The 20,907-nt window shown below is 43.2% G+C and overlaps 1 protein-coding gene across 13 annotated transcripts in view; it reads left to right on the top strand.

Moving 5' to 3' along the window:
- The first annotated feature begins 640 nt into the window (after nt 1–640).
- Nucleotides 641–20,907, top strand: part of RAF1 (Raf-1 proto-oncogene, serine/threonine kinase) — an 84,699-nt gene continuing 64,432 nt past the window's right edge. For 8 of the 13 annotated variants that reach the window (XM_035273684.3, XM_035273682.3, XM_035273680.3 and 5 more), the window contains exon 1: nt 641–945. The gene's annotated coding sequence lies outside the window, so the exon portion shown is untranslated. Of the gene's footprint in view, nt 946–1,331; nt 1,990–20,907 lie in introns of those variants that run through there. The other 5 variants (XM_078351675.1, XM_078351673.1, XM_078351672.1 and 2 more) reach the window with 1 other exon arrangement.

The following is a 20,907-nucleotide window of genomic DNA, read 5'->3' as shown; positions in this document are numbered from 1 at the left end:
TTTTTAAAAATGTCCATAGATAATGCCAATCTGCGCTGTCATCCATACTGGTAGCGCTGCGCGGGCACACAACGGGTTTCAACATACCGGACGAAACTGGATATTATCAGTATTTTTATTGGTAATGTGATGGGGGAAAAATGAACCACCAATTTACAGACAAGGAAACGGCGGCTTAAGGTTAAACGTAGCTGCCAAGTGGCAGAGCCGTGATTCGGTATCCAAGTGTCTGACTCCGGAAAGGACGCGTCAAAGCTGGACACTGTGCTCTGTGTCCTGGGGCACGTCTGGTGATCGCTGGGCCTGGCAATGCTGGCAGGCAGGCCTTCCTCTCCCCTTCTGGGCCTCTGGCCACTCGTGGCCGGCCAAAAGTTGGCTCTTCTCGATTACCCAGTTCCCCTCCTGAGAGCAAGTCTGCATCACCTAACAACTTCAACAGCTCCGAAATGGCGGCCACCAGATCGCGAGGCCACGCCTCAGGGGCGGGGCCTGAGTTCAGGCCAGAGCGATGGATGCCCGAGCCAAGTTGGAAGTTGACGGCCAGGAGGGCTCGCGCAGAGGCGGAGAGCCGGTGGCGTCGCAGGTCGGGAGGAGGAGTACCGAGTGGAGGGCTCTCTTGCCGGGGCCGCCCGGGAGTCTTAATCACAAGCGCTTGGGCCGCCATCTTAGATGGCAGGAGTAAGAGGAGAGCGGTCGTGAGGCAGGGAGGCTTTTCTGCTGCTCTTCTTTGGCCCCGAAAAGGGTCAGCTGGCCGTGCTTTGGGGCGTGTGCCCTGAGGCGCGGAGCGCGTTTGCTACGATGCGGGGGCTGCTTGGGGCTCCGTCCCCTGGGCTGGGGACGCGCCGAATGTGACCGCCTCCCGCTCCCTCACCCGCCGCGGGGAGGAGGAGCGGACGAGACGCCGCCGCCGGACGACAGGACGTTGGGACGGCCTGGCTCCCTCAGGTAGGTGGCAGGCCCGGGTCATGGATGCCGAGGGAGCCAGGCGACCGGCGTGGGTGGCGCTGATGGAGCGGCCCCGCGGCTGCCGGACGGAGGGCTCGGGCCAGGCCGTTGTCACCCCGGGTAGCTTTGGGCGGGGGCACGGGAGTTCGGTGTCATGGCCGGCGAGCCTAGTTCTCACATCCCCACTCAGATTTCCTTGTGTTTTGCGGAAACGTGCCAACGCCACCCCTTTGCCAGTGCGCATTCCTCATGTTTGGCAGTGGGAAAATCGCCCAGAGCTGCCCCATATCTCGTCACTCGAATGGGCCAATTCCTTTTCTCTTGGGCCGCCGAATGTGGCACCCGGGCTTGCACCCTTTCTTAGGGTACTCCAGTCAGGTGACACCCTTTTAGGAAGACGTGAGGAATCGAGGAAGAGAGGAGGAAACTGGCTAGTGCCCTACCGCAAAGGCACAGGGGCCTCGCCTTGGGTATCAGGACTCTGTGGGTTATTAATGAAAGGCTTGGGATGCTTATGGAGGATTGGCCTTAGAACGCTTTGGAATGAAGAGCCAGGGCTGTCTTTTGTGTGAAGCAAGAGCCGCCGGGACGCTTCAGCTTTGCAGCTGCTGAGGCTCTGCAGAGCTAGTCGATGCCGGAGAAAGAGGAGTTTAGACGTCGAGAGAGGCAAGGCGGCAGTGTTCATTCATTGTTCTCTTTCTAGGGCTCTGGGTGTGCCTCTGTTATTCATTCTCCGGTGGGAAGAAAGATAGAAACTTCTGTGTCTCCTTGAGATGTGACCGGATTCTAGGAGGTCACTTAATCTAAATAAGAAATGAATTCAAGGCACGTTCCGCTTGCCTGGTCCTCTGTGGGCTGAGTGGAGAGATTCTGCCCTCCCTGCGCTCCTAAGGCGTGAAAACAATGCAGCGTGATAAGAACTGGCTTACCAAGTGTGGGGATTTAGAACAGTTAATTTTGCTTAGGGAGGAGTTGGGGAAGCTTCTACACTCGAGGAGACTTCTTCGTCGAGTTTTGAACAACCGATGAGTAAGTGCTCACCAGGTGAGGATGAGCTCAGGGAACAGCTGGTACAAAGGCTTACAGGCTTGTGGGAGTTGGGATGAGTTTGGGGAGCAGCAGTTTGCCCAGGGTGCAGGAAGGAAACGGCGAGAGAGAAAGAGTAAAATAATAGTTGCTAGAATTGTGAAGGGGCTGTCTTTGTGGTAGATCGTGAGCTAGTTGAATTTGGATTATTATACATGCTGAATCTTTATTTTTGCTGATAGTTTTCTCCCCTTGTTGATGTTGAAGCTGATAGTAATTGAAAAGATTTAGTTTGTTAAACTTAGTTAATAAATTTTTAGATTTTTTCAGAACAATTCGAACTTAAATAGTAAAAAGGAACATTATCTCACTCTGTTGCCCAGGCTGGACAGTGCAGTGGCATGATCATAGCTCAGTTGCAGCCTCTAACTCCTAGGCTTAAGCAGTTCCCATAACTTTGCCTCCTGAGTAGCTGGGACTACAGACAGGTGCCACCACATATGGCTAATTAAGAAAAAAAAAGTAGAGATGGAGTCTGGTGGTGTTGCCTAGGCTGGGCTCAGGCGATCCTGGGCTCAGGCGATCCTCCTGCCTCCACCTCTCCCACCCAACGTGCTTGCTTGCTGGGATTACAGGGGTGAGCCACTGGCCAGGCAGAACTTTTTTTTTTTTTTTTTTCTTTTAATAATAGAGATGGGGTGGCACTATGTTGGCCAGGCTGGTCTTGAACTCTTGGCCTTAAGTGATCCTCCAGCTTCAGCTTCTCATCGAGTGCAGAAATTACAGGTGTGATATACTGTACCTGGCCAGGAGGACTTGTTTGTGTGTGTTTTAAATGTTTTGCACTTACACAGTGGTGAATGAATTGAACTCATATATTCCTGGGAATTCTTGCCAAAGATTCTCTTAAAGGTATACTTGCTCACAAAAATGTTAACTTTATAAATATAGTATACTCTACTAATAATTTTTATTTTATTATTATTTTTTATTTTTTCGAGACAGAGTCTCACTCTGTCACCCAGGCTGTAGTGTAGTGGTGTGATCTGGGCTCACTGCAACCTCCGCCTCCTGGGTTCAAGTGATTCTAGCTGGGATTACAGGTGCACACCACCACACCGGCTAATTTTTGTATTTTTAGTAGAGACGGGGTTTTGCCACGTTGGCCAGGTTGGTCTCGAACTCCTGACCTCAAGTGATCTGCCTACCTCGGCCTCCCAAAGTGCTGAGATTACAGGCATGAGCCACTGTGCCTGGCCTAAATTTTAAATATAAAGTTCTCCCCAGTCTTAGAGAAATTGGACGATTATAGAAAACAAACATCCAAAAAAAGTGTAGAATTATTTTTGGTTTAATAAATGTATTTTATAAACTGTGTCTCTGGATTGACTTCTTGGATTCCAATCTGTTATAAAGTCTTCATCCCCATAAACGTAATTTCCCTAAAATAGCTATAATATTGTAGTTAATGTTTATGCTAAAGTGACTATTATGGAATTAACAGACTTCAGTTAGCAGTTCCTAAATCTTGCTTTGATTGTGATGATTATATACCACTGAAGAACAGTCAGGATTATTTTGTCTTGTTTTTACCCTTATCACTCAAGGGCTAAGCTGTTAAAAATGCAGCATAAACATTTGACCCAGTTGAATGCTGGGATACTTGGAAAAATAAACTTGTTACTGTTTCTGTACTAAAGTCTTATCTTTTTCTGGGGGGCAAGTCACTTAACCTGGTGACAATAGTACCTCTAAATGGTTGTCAGGCATAGTAAAAGGTTAAAAGGAAGAACATAGTGCTTGCCTCAGTGATATATATATATATATATTTTTTTAATGGATTGGAGGTTTCAGTGGGACGGGAGAATCACAAGGAATCACGTGTTCAGAGGAATGTATTGAGTAGAGGTGAGGAACTAGGATGTTGAAAAGTAAAAAAAGGAGAGAAGGAGAGGAAGAAAGAGGAAGAAAAAGGGAGAGAGAACAGAAATATTGCTTCATTCTAAAAATAGGTATTAATAATGGCCGATCAATATTTTGTGTATTTAAAATGGAGAACTCTATAAATGTTTATTGAGTTTACTTGTTCCGGATCTGAGTTGAAGTCCTGGATATCCTTATTAATTTTCTGTCTTGTTGAGTCTAAATCTCGTTATGGGTCTTATGTATCTGGGTATTAAGATCTCTTATTGTTGCATTGATCCTTTTACCACTGTATCTTTGTTGCTTTGAAATCTATTTTATCAAATGTGAGAATTGCAACTCCTGCTTTTTATTTATTTATTTTTGCTCTCCATTTGGTTGGTAAATTTTTCTCCAACCCTTTGTTTTGAGTCTTTGTGTATCTTTGGATATACCGTTAGGTTTTGGCTGTATCTTTTGATTGGGGGATTTAGTCGATTTTAAATTTAAAGTCTTATCTTTTAAAGTTATGTGGTTTATAAGTGCAATGGGCAATTTCAGCTCACTGCAACTGCTGCCTCCCAGGTTCAAGTGATTCTCCTGCCTCAGCCTCCTGAGTAGCTGGGACTACTGGCACCTGCCACCATGCCTGGCCAATTTTTGTATTTTGGTAGAGGTGGGGTTTCACCATATTGGCCAGGCTGGTCTTGAACTCCTGACCTTGTGATCCGCCCGCCTCAGCTTCCCAAAGTCCTGGAAGTACAGGCGTGAGCCACCACACCTGGCTGATATGTGGTGTTCTGTGATTATAAACTGTAGTAGAATTCCTTAGTTTTGTTAAAGTCTTGTCAGTAGCTGTAAAAACATCAGCCAGTTGTGGTGGCTCATGCCTGTAATGCTAGCACTTTGGAAGGCCGAGGCTGGTGAATTGCTTGAGCTCAGGAGTTTGAGACCAGCCTGGGGAACATGGCAAAACGCTGTCTCTACAAAAAAATCCAAAAAAAAAAAAAAAAAAAAGAAAGAAAAGAAAAAAATTGGCTGGCATGGTATAGTGTGCCTGGTCCAAGCTATTTGGGAGGCTGAGGTGAAATAATCACCTGAGCCCAGGAAGTTCAGGCTCCAGTGAGCCATGTTCGTGCCACTGTACCCCAGCATTGGTGACAGAGTGAGACCCTGCCTCAAAAAAAAAAGTGTACCTTCAATAGAAGGCTTGAGCATATTTTATGGGATTTGGTTTAGCAGAAAAAAACAGTGAGAAGCAGATTAAGCTGGTAATTTCTGACAAAAAGTGACAAAGAATGCTAAACATCAATTATTATATTACAGTTGTTCAGAGTTGCTTTTAGTTTATAACATGCCATTTGTTTGCTTATACAACTTCATACTTCTTGGAAGTTAAATTTGACTTTTCCAAAAGCACTGGATTATTTACGAAATGAAAAATATAGTTGATAACTTTAAACTACTATTTTAGGTAGTCTATTAGTAGTAAATGTATGACTCTTCTACATTTAAATTTCAGGTAAGCCTTTGTTAGTAACCTACTGCCTAAATATAAAAAAGTTACATGAGGGAGTACTTTTGTTTGCATGTTAGGAACATAATAGGCCACACATAATCATCTTGATCTTGGGAGGAGCTTGTTAGCCAAACAGCATGCCTTAATGTTGACTTGGAGAAGGGAATTTTAAATATTGTCTTTGAAAGGGAACGGACTAATGTGACACTGAGGGGGTTTATGAAACCATAAAGTTGAGCTTTGATTATAACTTAAATGTGACTGTAAAAAAAAATTGAGCGTTGACTTCGTTTTTTGTTTTTAAGTTGTGCAGATCATGGGAGTCATTTCTTCAGAACAAATGACTGTGGTGGAAAATTGCTTACCTTGAGTAAATTAATTGGAAAATCAGAGAACATAGTGTTCATTTAGGATGAGATTGTTTAGGTCTTTTTTTGGTATGTGTATGGGAGGGTAGAATTCCTAATTGCTCATCCGAATGGGTTCAAAATGTAATACTAGATATTTGTATCACAATTTAGTTGGTACTTTTGGTGTAGGACTAACTTATCTTGCCTTTAATTCTTTTTTTTTTGAAAAGGAATCTGGCTCTATCACCCAGTCTGGGGTGCAGTGGCGCAATCTCAACTCACTGCAACCTCTGCTTCCCAGGTTCAAGGGATTCTCAGGCCTCAGCCTCCTGAGTAGCTGGGATTACAGGTGCCTGCTACCACACCTTGCTAATTTTTGTATTTTTAGTCAAGACGGTTTCACCATGTTGGCCAGGCTGGTCTCGAACTCCTGACTTCAAGTGATCCACTTACCTGGGCTTCCCAAAGTGCTGGGATTACAGGTGCGCCCAGGCATCCTCCCTTGTAATTCTCATGATAGTAATAGGTGGGTATTTTTTCTTGCCTTAGAATTGTAAGTAAAAATTCTTTAATTGGTATTAAGGTTTCATCTTTGATTTTACAATGTTTGAGTCATTTTGTTACTTTTTTCTCTCAGAATTACTTGCATAGCTCTAAATGATTTTAGTGGTTAATTTCAGATGTTTGCCTTTCTTCTAAAATGACTCTTAGAATCTCAGCTTAACCAAGGAAAATGTCAAGTGGGTGTTTCTCTGTTACTGGTTTTGGCCCAGACTATCTAAAGTTTGGCAAATTACTCACAAATATGTTAATTGGTATTACATTCCAGTTAGTGTACATAGTATTTTTTGGGGAACACTTGACACACAGTTTTATTTTTAGACCAGATTCTAAGGGATTTTACTGGGTGGGGATTAACAATCCTAAAGCAAGTTTACAGTTTTAAAATCTTATGATTTAGAGATTGTTTAGATTTTTAGTTAATAAATGGGAAGCAGCAGGCAGTGGCAATCAATGTTGTTTTTGTTTTTTGTTTTTTTTTTGAGACGGAGTTTTGCTCTTGTTGCCCAGGCTGGAGTGCAATGGGCAGATCTTTGCTCACCTCACCCTCCACCTCCAGGGTTCAAGCGATTCTCCTGCCTCAGCCTCTTGAGAAGCTGGAATTACAGGCATGTGCCACCACGCCAGGCTAATTTTGTATTTTTAGTCGAGACAGGATTTCTCCATGTTGGTTAGGCTGGTCTCAAACTCCCTATCTCAGGTGATCCACCCACCTCGGCCTCCCAAAGTACTGGGATTACAGTAGTGAGCTACTGTGCCCAGCCTCACATAACTTTTATGGTAGTCTGTTTTTATAATTGTTCTTTTATTATTTATAGTTAATCTCTTAACTGTGTCTGATTTATAAGTTAAACTTGATCATGGGTATGTATGTATAGGAAACAACATAGAATATACAGTACAGTATACTGTTCTTGCTTTCAGTCATCCACTGGTAGTCTGGGAACATATTTGCCATGGATATGGGGTGTGCTACTATACAATGAAATGTTACTCAGTAATAAAAAGAAATGATGTACTGATGTATACTACCACATGGATTAACCTTGAAAACATGCTAAGTATTTTTGAATCAGTAACAAGAAAAGAAAACATACTAAGTAAAAGAAGCCATGTAGGAAAGCACATATTGAATTATTCCATTTATATGAAATGTCTAGAACAGGAAAATCCTTAGTGACAGAAAGCAGATTAGGGGCTGAGGGATGTGGGGAATGGTCAGTGATTGTGATAGGGGTTTCTTTTTGGGGTGATTAAAGTGTTCTCCAATTATGGAGATGGATCCACAACTGTGAATATAGTAAAAGCCATTTGATTGTACACTTTTTTTTTTTGAGATGGAGTCTTGCTTTGTCACCCAGGTGGGGAGAGCAGTAGTGTGATCTCAGCTCACTGCAGCCTCTGCCTCCCCAGTTCAAGTGATTCTTCTGCCTCAGCCTCCCAAGTAGCTGGGACTACAGGTGTGCACCACCATGCATGGCTAAATTTTGTATTTTTAGTAGAGACGGGGGTTTCACTATATTGGACAGGCTGGTCTCGAACTCCTGACCTTGTGATCCACTCACATTGGCTTCCCAAAGTGCTGGGATTACAGGTATGAGCCACCGAGCCTGGCCTGATTGTACACTTTAAATGGGTGAATTGTATGGGACGTTAATTATATTTCAAAGCCGTTAAAAATCAAACCAAAACTTACACATAGGAAAATGCATGCATATGTGACCAAATGGTTGTGGGTTTTTTTGTTTTTGTTTCTTTTTTTTTTTTTTTTTTTTTAGATGGAGTCTCGCTCTGTCACCCAGGCTGTCGCTGCAACCTCTGCCTCCCGGGTTCGAGCAGTTCTCCTGCCTCAGCCTCCTGAGTAGCTGGGATTATAGGCACGCACCTAGTTTTTGTATTTTTGTTTGTTTTTTTGAGACAGAGTTTCGCTCTTGTTGCCCAGGCTGGAGTGCAATGGTGCAATCTTGGCTCACCACAACCTCTGCCTCCCGAGCATTGTTCAAGCAATTCTCCTGTCTCAGCCTCTCAAGTAGCTGGGATTACAGGTGTGTGCCACTACGCTCAGCTAATTTTTGTATTTTTAGTAGAGAGGAGTTTCACCATATTGGCCAGGCTGGTCTTGAACTCCTGACCTTGTATTCTGCCCACCTTGGTCTCTCAAAGTGCTGGGATTATAGGTGTAAGCCACCATTCCTGTCCTGCAAATTCTTAAGAATTAGATTTTGTGGAGGGGAGGGAAGAAAATAATTAAATTTTATTTTTTTTTTTTGAGTAAGTAATAAAGTCACATATCACAAAATTTAACAGATATAGAAAGATATGTTGTACAGGCTGGGTGCAGTGGCTCACACCTGTAATACCATCACTTTAGGAGGCCAACGTGGGCAGATCACAAGGTCAGGAGTTCAAGACCAGCCTGGCCAACTTGGTGAAACCTCCCCTCTACTAAAGATACAAAAATTAGCCGGGTGTGGTGGTGCGTGCCTGTAATCCCAGCTATTCAGGAGGCTGAGGCAGAAGAATCTCTTGAACCTGGGAGGCGGAAGTTGCAGTGAGCTGAGATTGTGCCATTGCACTCCAGCCTGGGCAACAGAACAAGACTCCGTTAAAAAAAAAAAAAAAAAAAAAGAAAAGTTATGTGTTGTGCAGAGTAATTCTTCCTTCCCCCTTTTTCCCCATCTACCTAGCTTCCTTTCACAGAGGGAAATATTAATTCTTTTTTTTTCTTTTTTTTTTGAGATGGAGTTTCCCTCTTGTTACCCAGGCTAGAGTGCAATGGTATGATCTCAGCTCACTACAACCTCTGCCTCCCGGGTTAAAGCAATTCTCCTGTCTTAGCCTTCCCAGTAGCAGGGATTACAGGCACCTGCTACCATGCCCGGCTACTTTTTGTCTTTTTTGTAGAGATAGGGTTTCGCCATGTTGGCCTGGCTGGCCTAGAACTCCTGACCTCAGATGATCCACCCATTTCAGCATCCCAGAGTGCTGGAATCATAGGCATGAGCGAGCCATCACGGTGGCTGAGTTGACTTTTTTGTATAGATATCTTGTATCTGTTTAAAAGCGGGGCATGTCTTATTCCTGTCTATATATCTCCAGTAGGACATGTCTTACTCTTGTTTATGTATCTCCAGTTCTTTTTTTTTTTTTGAGACGGAGTTTCGCCGTTGTTACCCAGGCTGGAGTGCAATGGTATGATCTTGGCTCACCGCAACCTCTGCCTCCTGGGTTCAAGCGATTCTCCTGCCTCAGCCTCCCGAGTAGCTGGGACTACAGGCGCATACCACCATGCCCAGCTAATTTTTGTATTTTTAGTAGAGACAGGATATTTTTAGTAGAGACAGGGTTTCACCTTGTTGACCAGGATGGTCTCGATCTCTTGACCTCGTGATCCACCTGCCTCAGCCTCCCAAAGTGCTGGGATTATAGGCGTGAGCCACCATGCTGGGCCTTCTTTCTTTTTTTTTTTTTTTTTTTAAATGGAAGTTCAACTCCAATATCTCCAGCTCTTAAAACCTTGTCTTACACACCAAACATTAATCAGAGGTTAATCACTTATGGATTTAGTTTTTCTCTACTGCCTTTACACAAAATGCTTACAGTAAAGAGGATATACTTACTAAATTCAAACTTAGAACTTTGTAACTTAGGACCTATCTGTTGCAGGAGTTCCCTTGCTTAACCTTCTCCCTCTGTTGGGCATTGTATGTAGAGTGCTCTATGTTTTCTGCCTGCTAGCTCCTTGATGGCATTTGCCTGCTTTAGCAGCACAGACTCTTTAGCTTAAGCAACTCTTACCATGTTGGCTATTGCCTTCTACATTCATAGGTTTTAGATAGGGAAGAAAGTTATACCCAGAGAGAATGGGGGGATGAATGATACTCTTCTACCATTTTTGACCTTAGTCTGGTCTAGAGTTATAGTGTGATTGTGAGAGGAGAGATTGTGATTTCCCTGGCTAGTGTTATCTAGTACTGTCTCACAATGCAAAATGGACCCCTAGGTTGTGCTTGTAAGGTTGTAGTGGGGGTGGTTGGGGGTAGTGTGTGTGTATACACAACCCAGTGACATTTAACTACATTCATTTACAATGTCTTAAAACCATCACCACTCCCTTTTCCAGAACTTTTTCATTACTTCAAACAGAAACTGTACTCATTAAGCAATAATTCATTCCTCCCTATCCCCAGTTCCTGGTAATCCCTATCATACTTTCTGTTTTTTTGAGACAGGGTCTCACTCTGTTGCCCAGACTGGGGTGCAGTGGCGCGATCTTGGCTCACCGCCAACCTCCACCTCCCAGGCTGGAGCAATTCTCCTGCCTCAGCCTCCGGAGTATCTGGGATTACAGGCAGGTGCCACCACGCCCAGCTAATTTTTGTATTTTTAGTAGAGATGGGGTTTCACCATGTTGGCCAGTCTGGTCTCGGGCTCCTGACTTCAAAGGATCCACTTGCCTCAGTCTCCCGAAGTGCTGGGATTACAGGCGTGAGAACCTGCACCGGCCTCTACTTTCTATGAATTTTCCTGTTCTGGTTACGGGGAGTCATACATTATCTGTCCTTTATTGTCTAGCTTATTTCACTTAGCATGTTTTTGACGTTTATCCATGTGGTGGTGGCAGGTATCGGTATTTTATGCCTGTTTATGCTGAATAATATTTCACTGTTTGAGTATATCACATTTTATTTATCTTCTCATCAGTGATGGACACTTGGATTGTTTCCACTTTTTGGTTGTTATAAATAATACTGCAGTGAACATTAGTGTATAAGTATCTATTTGAGCCCCTGCTTTCAGTGCTTTGGGGGATATGCATACGAGTAGAATAACTAGTCATATGGTAGTTCTGTGTTTACTTTTTGAGGAACTGCCAAGTCGTTTTGCACAGTGACTGCACCATTTTACATTTTCCACCAGCAAAGCCCAAGGGTTCCAGTTTTGCCTCATCTTTTCCAACACTTGTTATTTTTTCTAATTTTTTTAATAACAATCCTAATGAATGTGAAGTGGTTGTAGGCTTTTCTTTTTGTACTTATTATTATTTTTACTATTTTAGAGATGGGAGTCTCATTGTGTTTACCAGGTTGGTGTCGAGTTCCTAGCCTCAATTGATCCTCCCATTTTAGCCTTCCAAAGTACTGGGATTACAGGCTTGAGCCACTGCACCTGGTCTTCCTTTGATTCTTATTGCTAATTAGATCTAATGGGCAAACCGGAAGAAATTACATTTGTGGCTATATTTGGAGCTGATGGGTTTTTCCTTCCTCTTAAATTTGTATATAATGTTCTTCAAAGAGACAAATTAATTACACAATTAATGACATCTTTTTAAAAAGAATATTGTTTTTCTTTCATCCTTGTGAGGTCTAAGAAAAAAAATAGGCAAAAATAAAATAAGTTTTTCTATTAAGTTGATACATATGGTTGTAGGTACTTTATACTCTCATACCCTTTTTTTTGTGTTGTGAGTGAGAGTCTTACTCTGCTGCTCAGGCTGGAGTGCACTGGCATGATCTCGGCTCTGCAGCCTTGACTTCCTAGGCACAAGCCATCTCTCCTCAACCTCCGGAGTAGCTGGGACTACAGGTGTGTGCCACTGCGCTCAGCTAATTTTTGTATTTTTTGTAGAGATGGGGTTTTGCCATGTTGCCCAGGCTGATGTCAAACTGCTGAGCTCAAGTGATCCTCCTGCCTTGGCCTCCCAAAATGCTGGGATTATAGGCATGAGCCATGGTGCCTGGCCTTTTTCATACACTTATTCTAAAATGTATTTAGGGCCAGCCTCTGTGGCTCATGCCTGTAATCTCAGCACTTTGGGAGGCTGAGGAGGGAGGATCACTTGAGCCTAGGAGTTCAAAACTAGCCTGGACAACATAGTGAGACCCCCATCTCTTACAAAAAAATTAGTTATGCATGTGGTATGCGCCTGTAGTCCCAGTTATTTGGTAGGTTGAGGAGAGGATTGCTTGAGCCCGGGAGTTGGAGCTGCAGTAAGCTATGATTGTGCTGTGGTGCTCTAGCCTGGGCAACAGAGCAAGATGCTGTCTCTTTTAAAAAAAAGGTAAAGAAAAAGATGAAGAGTCTGTCTGAAATGGTGGACAGCTGGAGCTGCAGACCTCAATCTGCTGTATATGTCAAGCAGTTGAACTTTTTTTTTGAGATGGAGTTTCACTCTTGTTGCCCAGGCTGGAGTGCAATGGCGCAATCTCAGCTCACTGCAACTTCTGTCTCCCGGGTTCAAGCAATTCTCCTGCCTCAGCCTCCCAAATAGCTGGGATTGCAGGCATGTGCCACCACACCTTGCTAATTTTGTATTTTTAGTAGAGACAGGGTGTCTCCTTGTTGGTCAGGCTGGTCTCGAACTCCTGACCTCAGGTGATCCGCCCGCCTTGGCCTCCCAAAGTGTTGAGATTACAGGCATGAGCCACAGCACCCAGCCTCAACTTTTTATTATAACGTCATGACATGTCTGCTTCTTGGAAGCAATTCCAGCATTATTAGTGACCCTTTATATGGGTCCCATGGTGTTATTCAAAGTTTATAGTATTGCACTGTACATGATGAAAAATACACAAGACTCATGAGAGATCACTTTTATTTATTTATGTTTTGTTTGCGACACAGTCTTGCACTGTTGCCCAGGCTGGAGTGCAGTGGTGTGATCTCAGTATAATCTCCACCTCCTGGGTCAAGCAATTCTCCTGCCTCAGCTTTCCTAGTAGCTGGGATTGCAGGCGCCTGCTACCATGACTGGCTAATGTTTGTATTTGTAGTAGAGATGGAATTTCCTCATGTTGGCCAAGTTGGTCTCGAACTCCTGACCTTGAATGATCCACCAGCTTGGCCTCCCAAAGTGCTGGGATTACAGGCATGAACCCCACTGTGCCTGGCCAAGAGATATCACTTTTTACTTCAATAGGAATTTACTGGAGAGACCAACTGCTCACAGGGACACAAGGCCTTTTAAGTGGATATTTGCAACTTTTAACAGTTGAGTTCATTGCAATAGTAAGAAGAGGTGGCTGTAAAATTTCAATAGTAGTACAGTGTGTACAACAGGTTTCTTTTGTTTGGTTTTGAGGTAAGGTCTCGCTCTGTCACCCAGGCTAGAGTGCAATGGCAAGATCTCAGCTCACTGCATGCTCCGCCTCCCAGGTTCAAGCGATTCTCCTGCTTCAGTCTCCCAAGCAGCTAGGATTACAGGCCTGTGCCACCATGTCCAGCTACTTTTTTGTATTTTTAGTAGAGGTACCCTGTTGCCCAGGCTGCTCTCAAACTCCTGGCCTCAAGCAATCCACCCACCTCAGCCTCCCAAAGTGCTGGAATTATAAGCATGAGCTACCACACCCAGCCAGCAACAGTTTTATGCAGTTATTTATTTTATTTTTAAATTTTTCTTTTGAGACGGAGTCTCACGCTGTTGCCCAGGCTAGAGTGAAATGGCATGATCTCAACTCACCGCAGTCTCCGCCTCCTGGGTTTAAGCAATTCTCCTGCCTCAGCCTCCTGAGTAGCTAGGATTACAGGCATGCACCACCACGCCTGGCTAATTTTGCATTTTTAGTAGAGACAGGGTTTCTCCTTGTTGGTCAGGCTGGTTTCAAACTCCCGACCTCAGGTGATCTGCCTGCCTCAGCCTCTGCAAGTGCTGGGATTACAGGTGTGAGCCACCATGTCTGGCCCATATTTCTAATTTTTCTTTCCCTCTTTGAACATGTATTCTGTGATCAATTTGGGTATCTTAAAAAATGAGTATATTGGGAAAATAAATTATTGCCAAAATATATATATCAGTATGAGATTATAAGCATGGAGGAAGACACCGAAAAATAATTGGTTATTTGGAGAAGGAAAGGAAAAGATAAAGAAGGAGTTAAAAGACCCCCCTCTAATTTATGTAATGTTTAAGTGCTATAGAAAAAAAAAAACAGGCTGGGCACAGTGGCTCATGTCTGTAATCCGCGCACCTTGGGAAGCCAAGGTGGGCGGATCACAAGGTCAGTAGTTTGAGACAAGCCTGACCAAAATGGTGAAACCCCGTCTCTACTAAAAATACAAAAATTAGCTGGGCATGGTGGCGTGTGCCTGTAATCCCAGCTACTTGGGAGGTTGAGGCAGGAGAATTGCTTGAACCCAGGAGGTGGAGGTTGCAGTGAGCTGTGATTGCGCCACTGTACTTCAGCCTGGTGACAGAGCAAAACGTTGTCTCAAAAAAAAAAAAGAAAAAAAAAAAAACAAAGCAAGGTAAACATTTTAGAAGTGGAAGGGCTTGCTATATATAATGAGTGCCTTTGTAAGGACATTAAATATGAAGATTTAAAATGAAGAAAGGCTGTATGTACCCTTCATCAGGCTCATTTCTTTACCTATTTGTCTGTGCTTATTCCCTGGACACACTTCAGCTTTTGTTTTATCTCTGTGTTAGTCTGTTGAAATGTTACCCCTTCAAGCTCGAATACTGCAATGAAATATCCTGTCTACCTCTTCTTCCACTCAAGCTAGAAGTGACCTTTCCGCACTTCAAATACTTACAGTATTTTTCTTAAGAATCCTCGCTATCCTTAATTTCATATTTTGTTGTAGGCCTGCTTGTCTTCCTGAAAGCTCTTAGCCCAGTGCCTAGCACATATTCCACTTTTATTAAACGGTGGTGGTTTTTACTCCTACTTTAAGGGGTCCTGGAATGCAAGGACCATGTCTTCCTGGACTTTATATTTCTCAAAGCAGCTGGCAGTTGAAAGCAGATTCTTAGAAATCATTGAATGAATGGTGCTCTTTATTCTTATTTTCCTTTCATTCTATGCCAGGTTACAGTCTGTAGAGAGGCATTCTGGTTCTTTAGATTATATGTGATAGTGACTTGGTATTCTTGAAAAAAGGATAGGATAAATATTGTAATTGTTGCTTTTTCTCCATTAATATTTTATTCAGCAGATATTTGAGTACCTAATTTTGTGCAAGGTCCTATACTGGATGATGGATTATAACAAGATATAGGAAATACATGTAGCTCTTTTTTGAGACAGAGTTTCGATCTTGTTGCCCAGGCCGCAGTACGGTGGTGTGATCGTGGCTCACTGCAACCTCTGCCTCCGGGGTTCAAGTGATTCTCCTGCCTCAGCCTCTCAAGTCACTGGGATTACAGGCGTGCGCCACCAAGCCTGGCTAATTTTTGTATTTTTAGTAGAGATGGCTTTTCTCCATGTTGGTCAGTCTGGTCTTGAACTCACTACCTCAGGTGATTTGCCTACCTTGGCCTCCCAATGTGCTAGGATTACAGGTGTGAGTCACTATGCCTGGCCAGAAAATGCATGTAGTTCTTTAATGCTTTGGTATATAGTTATGTAGGTTTTATTTTCTTTTTTGAGATGGGGTTTTATTTTGTCACCCAGGCTAGAGTGCAGTGGTGCAGTCACAGCTCACTGCAGCCTCAACCTCCTGGGCTCAAGCAATCCTTCCTCTTCAGCCTCCCAAGTGGCTGGGACTGTAGGCATGGCTACCATGCCCAGCTAATTAAAAAATATTATTTTTGTAGAGAAGAGGTTCCCATTATGTTGCCCAGGCTTGTCTTGAATTCCTGGGCTCAGGCATGCCTCCTGCCTCAGCCTCCCCAAGTGTTGGGATTATAGGTGTGAGCCTTTGCATCTGACCCTACGTTACATTTTGGTGTTTTATTTACTATTTTATTCTCTGGCAAAGTAGCAAGGTAAATTATACCTTTAATTAATGGTGTAACTAACAGTGAAAGGTAAGAGTGTGTGTGTGTGTGTGTGTGTTTGAGTTCCTATCCCCCACTGGAATGCAGTGGCATGATCACAGCTCACTGCAGCTTTGATCTCCTGTGCTCAAGTGACCCTCCCGCCTCAGCTTCCTAAGTAGCTGACACTGCAGGCATGCACCACCATACCCAGCTAATTTTGTTTTAGTTTTATAAAGATGGGATCTCACTCTGGTGTCTGGAATCGTCTTGAACTCCTTGGCTCAAGCCATCCTACTGCCTTGACTTCCCAAATTGCTGGGATTACAGGCATGAACCACCATGCTTGGCCAGGGAAATATTTTAAACATGTCCTTCTTTTGAGAAAATCATTATTGAAAAGTTGGTTAAAAGTAATTTCTGAAAAACAAATGCCATCAGTTTTATAGGTGTCTTACTATAGCTCTTAGAAGTTGTTAAAACGAAGTTTACTATTGAGAACACCACTGAAGACTGGGGAATCTTTTTGTTTGAAAGCCGTTGACTCCAGAAGGAAGTGTAGTAGGAGAGCTGGCTGAATCAGATGGTTACTTTTTTTTTTTTTTTTTTTTTTTTTTGAGACAGAGTCTCACTCCGTCACCCAGACTGGAGGACAGTGGTATGATTTCGGCTCACTGCCACCTCTGCTTCCCAGGTTCATTCGATTCTCGTGCCTCAGCCTTCTGAGTAGCTAGGAGTACAGGCATGTACCACCACATCCGGCTACTACAGATGGTTACTTCTTGAAATTGCTTTGGTAAGATGTAAACATAGGGAAATACCTCTTCTCTTGAGGATAAATCTCCTCTGCCCAAATGAGTGATGCCAATGTGTAGAATGAATGATTCACTTATATTCTGTGTCCTTATCTTTGGAGAGGGCTAATTTTTTTAACCACTTGTTGAATATGCAAGATGTTAGTGTTTCCAGATGATTAAATTTAGCAAGATGAGGTAACTGGGTGATTTTTTTGCCCCCCTTTCTTCCCACTTCATTATGTAGCTTTTTTTTTTTTTTTTTAAACTCCACTGTTACTTGGCCATCTGAGTAAACATCCCTAAACCATATTTTATTTGTACATTGTGTATTTTGGTACTTGTGTTGATGATGTACTTTGTATACAAGTCTGTTCATTTTAAAAAGTAGCAGTTGCTGACTAGATGAAAAAACTGATTTGAAGGTGAAAAGAAAAGCTTGGGTTACAAAAGAGTCCAAAGTGATTTAAAATAAAAATAATTTCAAAGCTCATTTGTGGAGAGAGTTAAAAATAAAGTTGGCTCCAGGTATTATTGTTCACTGTGGAACTGATTGTTTTAGCAGAATTGTTTTTGAACCAGCTCATTTTTAACTTGTATTTTTTAAGTTAGTTACCCTTTTAAAATGCTGGAGTCTGTTTTGTAAAGTTGTACAGCCCCTGCTAACTTTTAGAAGAGGAGAGTGGCTTATTTCTTCATATGTGTTTATTCTGGGCAGTCATCTGATGAAGTTACCAGTTTGTGGTCAGAAATTGAGAAAGAGGGGTGAGGAAACTCAAAATATTGACACATACACATCACCTTGCAGTACGTGAGAGTGCCCTTTTGGACTGGTTAGGAAACTAGCATTTGAGCATATTTGTTCAGCAGAAACTTTTTATGTGTGTAAGTGATTTTTTTTCCCCAGTGTTGTGACCATTTGAATTTTTTTTATTTATTTATTTTGAGACAGGGTCTTACTCTGTTGCCCAGGCTGGAATGCAATGGCACAATCATGGCTCACTGCAACCTGGACCTCCCTGGGCTCAGGTGATTCTCCCACTTCAGCCTCCTGAGTAACTGGGACACACATGTGCCTGGCTGATTTTTTTGTAGAGATGGGGTTTCGCCATGTTGTCCAGGCTGGTCTCAAACTTCTAGTCTAAAGCAGTCTTGCTTGCCTCAGCCTCTCAAAGTGCTGACATTACAGGGGTGAGCTACCATGCCTGGCCTGAATTTTTTTTTTTTTTTTTTGAAAGAACAAAATGCTTATTCCCTAAAGGATGCTTGATACTTTTTTTTTCTGTCATAGTCCAGAGGTCTTTTTTTTTTTTTTTTTTTTTTTCCCCTTTTAGAGACAGGGTCTTGTTCTGTTTGCCCAGGCTAGAGTGCAGTGGTGCAATAATTGCTCACTGCAGCTTCCAGCTCCTGGGCTAAGGCATTCCTCCCACCTCAGCTTTCCCAGCAGCTAGGATTGTAGGTGCATGCCACTACACCCAGCTAATAAGTTTTTTAATTTTTTTAATAGAGACGGGGTTTCGCTGTGTGTCCAGGGTGGTCTTGAACTCCTTGGCTCAAGCCATCCTACTTCTTTGGCCTCCGAAAGTGCTGGGATTACAGGCATGAGCTACTATGCCCAGCCAAGTTTTTTAATTTTTATTATTTTTTTTATAACTATTATGATTTCATAGGGAAAAAGTTGCAGCAGCTCAGGCTCCTTTACATTGGTTCTTACAAAGTGTGCTTCTCTGAGTGGAACAGGGTGTCACTTCCCTTGAACCCAGGTGCCTTTCTCTTTGGTTTTCTTTCTTATTTTATATTTATATTTTAAATAGAGACAGGATTTCACCATGTTGGCCAGGCTGGTCTTGAATGCCTGAACTCAGGTGATCTGCCTGCCTCAGCCTCCCAAAGTGCTGGGATTACAGGTGTGAGCCACCATGCCTAGCTTTTTTTTTTTTTTTTTTTTTGAGATGGAGTCTCGCTCTTTCACCCAGGCTAGAGTGCAGTGGCGCAATTTCAGGTCACTGCACCCTCTGCCTCAGCCTCCTGAGTAGCTGGGACTACAGGTGTGTACCACCATGCCCACTAACTTTTTATATTTTTAGTAGAAACGGGGTTTCACCGTGTTAGCCCAGGATGGTCGCAGTCTTCTGACCTCATGATCCACCTGCCTCGGCCTCCCAAAGTGCTGGGATTACAGGTGTGTGCCACCGCAACGGCCTGGTTTTCTTCTTCTTCTCATCCCATCTTGGCTCTTAGAGTGCTTAATTTGTTCAATACACACATTGATTCTCTTGGCAAGAATCTTGCCGTTGTTTGTTTAACAACAAATTGGCAGCATAGTGGGTAACATCGTAGGCTCTTCTAGTTTTGTCATGGTAATGTTTGTGGGACATTCCTTTTTGAGCAGTACTCATTCCCCCAATGTCTATTGTATCTCATGTTTCTTGTGGATTTGCATGTATATGGCCAAATTTTTTTTTTTTTAGATGGAGTTTCACTCTTGTTGCCCAGGCTGGAATGCAGTGGTGCAGCCTTGGCTCACTGCAACCTCTGTCTCCTGGGTTCAAGCTATTCTCCTGCCTCAGCCTCCTGAGTAGCTGGGATTACCCACCCACTTCGGCTTCCCAAAGTGCTGGAATTACAGGCATGAACCACCACACACCTAGCCCCACATTTTTTTTTTAATATCCTAGAGTACATATATCAGGTGTCTCTCCTCTTTTCCTTTGTGTTTGTCATTTTGATGAATTACTGGAAGGTGGTGTTTCCAGCTGAAAGGCAAATTTGGGGTAATTTTAAAACTGATAACCCAGCCGTGCACGGCGAGGTTTTGATTGCAGTTGAAGAAAGCAAACTTCTTCATCATTCTCAATTCTCACAAGTCTTATATTTCTACCATCTCACAGTTGAGTGTGATTCTTTGTAAAGATTCATTTAAAAAAAAATAATTAGGCAGGCGTGGTGGCTCACGCCTGTAATCCCAGCACATTGGGAGGCTGAGGTGCGAGGATTGCAGGAGGTCAGGAGTTCCAGGCCAGGAAACCCCATCTCTACTAAAAATACAAAAAAATTAGCTAGGCATGGTGGTGCATGCTTGTAATCCCAGCTACTCTGGGAGGCTGAAGCAGGGGAATTGTTTGAACCAGGGAAGTGGAGATTGCAGTGAAAAGAGATCATGCCACTGTGCTCCAGCCAGGGCGACAGAGTGAGATTCCATCTGAAATAAAATAAAATAAAAAATAAATAAATAAAAATGAAAAAACTGATCACTCAGTCTGTCACATAGACCTACCAGGGCTGGACTGAAGAAGGTAGAGTTTAGAGGAGGAATGAATTCAGTTAATTCACATAATAACTGCATTACAATATGATTGTTTAACGTTTTTTGCTGTGCCAATGAGTATTTTTTTAACAGCACAGGTAATTTTAGCCATATTTCCTCACCCTGAGTATATGTTCTCAGGACAGGTTTTGATTGCAGCTGAAGAAAGTGAACTTTTTCATCGTTCTCAATTCTCGAAAGCCTTATAGTTGGACCATCTCACAGTTGAGTATGATTCTTTGTGTAAAGATTCTTTTTTTTTTTTAAGACGGGGCTTGTCACCATGTTGGTCAGGCTGTTCTTGAACTCCCGACCTCAGGTGATCCCCCTGCCTTAGCCTCCAAAGTGCTTGGATTACAGGCATGAGCCACCACACCTGGCCGAACATTCATTTTTTAAAGAAATAACAATCAGGCAGGTGTGGTGGCTCAAGCCTGTAACCAAAGCACTTTGGGAGGCAGAGGAGTCTGAGACTAGCCTGGCCAACATGGTGAAACCACATCTCTACTAAAACTACAAAAAATCAGTTGGGCTTGGTGGTGTGCACCTTTAGTCCCAGCTACTCTGGAGGCTGAGGCAGGAAAATTGCATGACCCCGGGTGGCGGAGGTTGCAGTGAGCCAAGATCATGCTACTGCACTCCAGCCTGAGTGACAGAGCGAGACTCTGTCTCAAAACAACTACAAAAAAACAAACAAATAAACAATCACTTGATAACCTTGTGAGTTTGTGGGTCAAGTGGAGTTCTCCTGTAGTTTGGGCTTCTCCATATGACTGTTTCAGGCTGGGGCAGCTGAGGCAGCT

This window comes from Callithrix jacchus, chromosome 15 (assembly GCF_049354715.1).
Source record: "Callithrix jacchus isolate 240 chromosome 15, calJac240_pri, whole genome shotgun sequence".
Taxonomy (NCBI): Eukaryota; Metazoa; Chordata; class Mammalia; order Primates; family Cebidae; genus Callithrix; species Callithrix jacchus.
The sequence above is the reverse complement of the archived record's forward strand: the minus strand, read 5'-3'. Positions and strand labels throughout refer to the sequence as shown.